General features: G+C 40.3%; 2 pseudogenes; one reads left to right on the top strand and one right to left on the bottom strand.

Annotated features, from left to right (window-relative positions):
• Positions 1-4510: 4510 nt before the first annotated feature.
• LOC144234752 (histone H1.8 pseudogene) lies at positions 4511-5301 on the bottom strand (annotated as a pseudogene).
• A 3-nt stretch (positions 5302-5304) lies between these two features.
• On the top strand, positions 5305-5775 carry LOC144234753 (oxysterols receptor LXR-beta pseudogene; annotated as a pseudogene).
• Positions 5776-6109: the final 334 nt, after the last annotated feature.

The following is a 6109-nucleotide window of genomic DNA, read 5'->3' on the forward strand; positions in this document are numbered from 1 at the left end:
GTGGAATGCTCGATTAGATTTGCAGTTTATTAGTTACTTAATATTCAGCCTAAGTAAGCATGATGTGATATTTGGGACATATTTCAACAAGAAACATCCACGTATCTGATTTTCAAATTTAATTCATTTTCTGTTTTACTTGGCGACATCAGTCCAGTCATGCTAAATTCTGTTAAGATCCTTTCTAGTGTTCAGGGAAGACTGCTCCTTTAATTTTCACTGACTTCTCAAGATAAAGGGCTAAGGCATCTCCTTACCAGGTAAGCAAAGTAAAACAGTGAAGTATGTTTAGATGGAATAAATACTGTTACGGAATCTGGTCTGGATCACCCGGTGGAAGAACCAAGCGGCACTTGGAGATCTTGGAAGGGAGATTTATTTTACACTGGTGGGTTCAGAGGAGACCATTCTCCAGAGGTCTGAGCCCAGAGCATCAGCAGAGGGAATAGTTTATAGCCTGTTACTTCCGCATTCCTCAGTAATTTCTGCGACGAGCAGGGTGGGAAGAAGACCCCTGAAGGGGGAGCCTTTGATCCTGGACAGGTATTTCCTTATCACTCCTATTGACCATCTTAGAACAGATTTTTCCCTATCAATACGACTCAGTCAGTAGGCCTGTGTTAGCTCTTGCTCTGTTGCCTTCTGCTTATTGTCACACATCAATTTTAGGCACATATTATTCTATGCTGATTTATAGTATTTATCACTCAACCTTTTTTTCCTCCTTCAAGAGAAGAAATTCTTAAATTGGAACACAATTTTGTCCATATTTGCCTTAATTTTTAAGTTTTCTCTGTATTAGAGTAGAAATAGAAATATATCGATAAAAAGAACCATATAATGTAGTGTTAGGCTTCAAAGTATGTGGAAATTATACTGTAGTTTTCTGTTTATTTGCTTTTTATCATTTCTCCTTTTGTTTTAATTATTTTATGTAATTAAGAGCCTAAGAATCCTACATATAGTATATTTGCTCCTGAGCCAAAAAAAGTAAATAATGGACAATTATGGCTTTTGATTTCATTTCTGATATAGAAGGAATAAATTTTTCTCAGGATTTCTGTTGACATTATAATATGGAATTCACTTTTATTAAATTCACAAAACACCAATTCCTGGGTAGAAAGAAGTAACTCCTTTGTAGCAAGGCATGACTCCTATCAGGTTCTCCTTCTTCCTCAAAAGAAACAAGAAACAAAAAATACATTTATTTATTCTGCAAATATTTATTGTGTGTCTACTGTGTACTAAGTGTTATGTTTTAATATATTGCTAAAAGAGCATTGGCGGGAGAGCATTGTTTTCATTCTAGGAGCAAATTGTCTAAAGTAAGCTGAAAAGTCACCATCAATTGCCAGGATTAAGATTTAGTCTTAAGCCCTCTTCTCCCAATAAGAGAATATAAAGCCATGTTTTGTTTTGTTTTTTAATGAATGCCTTGACTTTCTCTCTCCACACAGGGGGCATGTAACATTCCCAAACCCCCTCAAATCCCAGCTATCCCAGCATCTCCAGTGCCAGGCACTAGGTTTCCACAGAACTTTAGAAGCATTGACATCCCATGTCTAGACTTCCAGGTACCGTAAAAACTCCCTTGGGCCAAAAGGTGAGGGGCCTGCAAATGAGGAAAATACCAACCATTGTTTGATATCAAACTCTATTCGGGTAAAAGGTCAGGGGTTGAGCAACCTAGCTCCTCCTTGACTCCAGCAAGCCCCTGAGATGTAAATCTTTAATGAACATTGTGATTAAAATGGTTAAACATGTTCTTCAATCAACTTTTAAGCAGCCCCCACCTCTAACCACAAAATTCTCGCTCCTATACACCAGCTTCGCCCCTCTCCGTATATAAACCCTGAGCTATGGCTCTCTGGGGTTCTCTTCCAGGGACTTTTCGCGTGCTCAGGAGGGGCCGTCCGGCCAGACTAAAACAAACCTGAATAACCAACTCCTTTTGTGTTTTGTGGACTTTGTTCTCAGTGTTTCTCCTTTGGAAAGGGAGGTCTAACAGTACAAAGCAGCTTGCATATTTCTAGAACCATTCTCCTAGAATGGTTGCTTTATTGGAGGAAGATGCATAGAGAGGGGAGTTTTCTCTACAACTAAACTCTCCCATACCCAACAGAAATCCTGACCTGAAACATATTTCCTCAAAATAATGAGGAGCATGAGAATCCATGCATGCCTACACTGATGAGCTTCCTTTTTGTTTCTCTTCTATAAAACCCATTCCTAATCTATTCTAGTTTGGTGAAATCTATTTAAATCAACATGTACCAAGGGTGCCTGAGTGGCTCCTTCTCTCTTTGTCTCTCCCCTGCTTGTGATCTGTCTGTCTCTCTCTCAAAAATAAACATTAAAAATAATTTTTTAAACCAACATGTACAGTGTCAGCCCTGAAAACACCTGCCTTTGATGAGAGGTTTTGGCAACATATTCTTTTTTAATTTGTATAAACATTCAATATATAATTAAACTTCCTTTTTATTGTAGGTATGCTAAGTCTGTTTGTTTTTGATTTGATTTTTTACACTGATTTTTATGCAAGCTAATAAAACCTGTATCTCTTTAGAGAAATAAAAGGCAAAATAATGTAAAGCAGAAAGTATATAGCAATCTATTTTTAACCTGGATGGACCTAAAAACTTGCAAAAACTAGGGACCCCTTAGTGGCTCAATCAGTTGAGTGTCCAACTTTGGCTCAGGTCATGATCTCATGGTTCATGGGTTCAAGCCCTGCATCAGGCTTTGTGCTGATGGTTCAGAGCCTGGAGCCTGTTTCAGGTTCTGTCTCCCTCTCTCTGTGCCTCACCCACCATGCTCTATCTCTCTCAAAAATAAATAAATCACTAAAGTTTTTAAAAACTTGCAGAAACTAAAAGTTTAGCAAAGCAAAATTGAAAATATTTTATTGTTCTATGTAATCTATTTATACCTTTTCTTAAACCATATAGCACACACAAAGTTCACAAATCATAAATGTACACCTCAAATTGTATAAACTATTCATTAGTTTATTAATAAACATTTGTTAAAGTTTTTAAATGATGGATATTTAATTTTATTAAAAATTTATATATTGATAAAAATGAATATATGATTTTTAAATTCTGTTAACATAATGAATTAAATTGATTGAAGGTTAAAGGTTAAACTATTGTCATATTCCCTTTCATTGAATTTTGTTTAGTTGCACTATAAAATCATGTATAACAGTGATGTTAGTTATTTATTTAAATATTTGGTAGGATTCACTACTGAAGTCATTCAATCCTGAATTTAATTTGTGGGAAAGCATTTTTAAATGCATAAATTTAATATATATTAAATATATCATTATACAAATATACATTATAAATTATATATAATATTTGTATATTATAAGTTTAATATATATTATATATTAAAATGTCTTTATATATTTTGAATATACATCTCTTATCAGATACTTGATTTACAACCATTTCTCCCATTTTTGTGGGTTGTACTTTAACTTTCTCAACAGTGTCCTTTGGACCACATAGGTTTCTGAATTTCAGAAGACAGACTGAAAGTAATAATAAACATAAGAGGAAAAAAATAATAAAATATGTTTTAAAACTTCTGTTAAAGGAGACTACCAAAGCTAAAAGTGGTTCTTTGCAAAGAGAAATCAGAGAAAAAAAGAAAGAGACAGAAGAATCAATACCAAGAATGAAAAGTAGACATTCCTACAGATCCCACAAATAAATAAAAATAGTAAGAAGATATTGAAAACACCTTTAAATAATTTGATTTGGGTTAGTTTGTTTAAAATAAATTATTAAGATTGACCTCAGACGTTAGTCACCTGTTTTCTTTTGGTTAGCTTGTAGTTGGTGAACATTTATTATTCTATTTTTCCCTGTATTATTTCGGTAGCTACATATTATTTATATTTATTTACTGAATTTCTTTTAGGAGATAAGTAAGATTTTATGACAAGTTTCCTTGGCATATCAAATTCTAGCAGTAAGTAAATTACTTTTACTTTTCTTTGGATAATACAGAAACATTTTGGAATTTAGATCACTTTGATTTCTTTTACCTTCTTCTACAATCATGCTATTCTATGTACTTCAAATATATATATTTAATTACACAAGGTATGAAAATATTGTTTAGTACAACTCCATTCATTATATGTAGCTATGTTTATAGCTATTATGCTATTCATCATTCTCAAACTCTGAGGGTCCTAGTGTCCCTGTGAAATCATCTTCTTCTTGTATAAATAAAATCCTTTAGTATTTCTTTCATCATAGGTTTCTAGGTGACAAATTCTATAAGATTTTCATTGCCTGAAAATGAGTGATTTTGAAGGATATTTTCATTTGGCATTGAATTCTAGATTTGTAATTATTTCTTTCAGCTTGTCAAAGATGACATCCCATTATCTTTTGGCAATTTTCTTTTTTCTTTTTAGTGTCTTTTTTTTTTTTTTTTTTTTTTTTGNACAATGAAATAAATAGAGTGAATGTGTGTTGGGGAATAAAAACTCCAGCAGAATCTCAGCCTTTTTCCACCCCAGCTCTAGCTTTCAGCTTCTGTTTTCTTACTGGCCAATTTGGACGATGAGGCCTTGGTGGGCATACCCGGCCTTCTAGGGCCCTTGGGGGCCTCTGTCCTCCTGACCAGGGGTGCGGACACAGTCTTAGACCCACCGGCCCCAGGAAGAGCAGCAGCCTTGGCCCTGGGCCCTGCCGTGGCCCCACGGGCAACAACTTCCTTGAGGACCTTGTTTTCTTTCTTTTTGGCCGATGGAGCAGCAGTATTCTTGTCCTGGGGAACCATGGATTTTGAACTCCAGCTCCCAGCTTTCATTTTCCCGTGGGCCTCGCCATCTTGGTTGCTCCTTCTGCCTGTGACCTTTGACTTCCCTCTCGGGCCAGTGGCGCTGGGAAGGGCCTGCGTAGCCTTGTCTGGCTGTTGGGAGGCCTTCTTGGCCTCACTCAGTCTTGCCTCCTGGTCTTTGGTCTGGCTGCCCTTCTTGGGAGCCTTCTCCTTGGCTGGTTTGGTAGGACCCATCATCACCTCTCTTGCCTTCCTGGGTCCCTTTTTCACCTCGCCTGAGTTGGGGGTGTCCTTCTTTGCCTCCCTTGGTTTCTTGTGACCCTTCTCCTTGGCCTCACCGGGTCTCCTGGTGGCTGTCATGGCAGAGGTCTTCCTGGGTTGGACTTTTCTTTTGTGCTTGGGAACTAATTTGAAGCTGCCAGTGGCCCCCCTGGCCTTGGAGTTGGTGGGCCTGACCAGGAGGCCGCGGTGCATGCCGGTGTAGGTGCATCCTACAGCAAGGATGACTTCCACCACGCAGGCCTGCAGGTGGAGTTCATCAACCCCATCTTCAAGTTCTCCCGGGCCATGCGGCGGCTGGGCCTGGACGACGCCGAGTACGCCCTCCTCATCGCCATCAACATCTTCTCCGCTGACCGGCCCAACGTGCAGGAGCCGAGCCGCGTGGAGGCCCTGCAGCAGCCCTACGTGGAGGCCCTGCTCTCCTACACGCGCATCAAGAGGCCACAGGACCAGCTGCGCTTCCCCTGGATGATGATGAAACTTGTGAGCCTGCGCACGCTGAGCTCTGTGCACTCAGAGCAGGTCTTTGCCCTGAGGCTCCAGGACAAGAAGCTGCCGCCTCTGCTGTCTGAGATCTGGGACGTCCACGAGTGAGGGGCCTGGCCGCCCTGCCCCACAGCCCTGCCCCCTTCAACGCATGGACGTTGTTGACCCTTCCTCCTGGAGTGGCCAGGAGTGGGCCTGGGGTCCCACCTTGTGGCTTATAGCACAAGCCCTGGCCCACCAGTCCCTCGGGCGAGCCCCCACCAGGGTCCAGGGGGCTCCCTCCCTGCCCACTGAGTCTTCCTGGGAGGGCTGGGTGGGCCCTAGGTCCCGACCCCGACCCTCCTAGCACTACCGGCTGCCCTCCCCACCCAGCTTACACCTCAAGCTCACTGCGCAGTGCACCTTGAGCAGAGGGAGTGGGGGGCCTGTGTCTCTCCCTTCCAGCCTGAGAAACCGCAGGCCCCCCTCCCTCTGTTCCTTTTATTTAATAAAAACTAAAAAAAGACAAAAACAGGAAAATAAACGACTA

This window comes from Crocuta crocuta, unplaced genomic scaffold (genome assembly GCF_008692635.1).
Source record: "Crocuta crocuta isolate KB4526 unplaced genomic scaffold, BGI_CrCroc_1.0 scaffold709, whole genome shotgun sequence".
Taxonomy (NCBI): domain Eukaryota; kingdom Metazoa; phylum Chordata; class Mammalia; order Carnivora; family Hyaenidae; genus Crocuta; species Crocuta crocuta.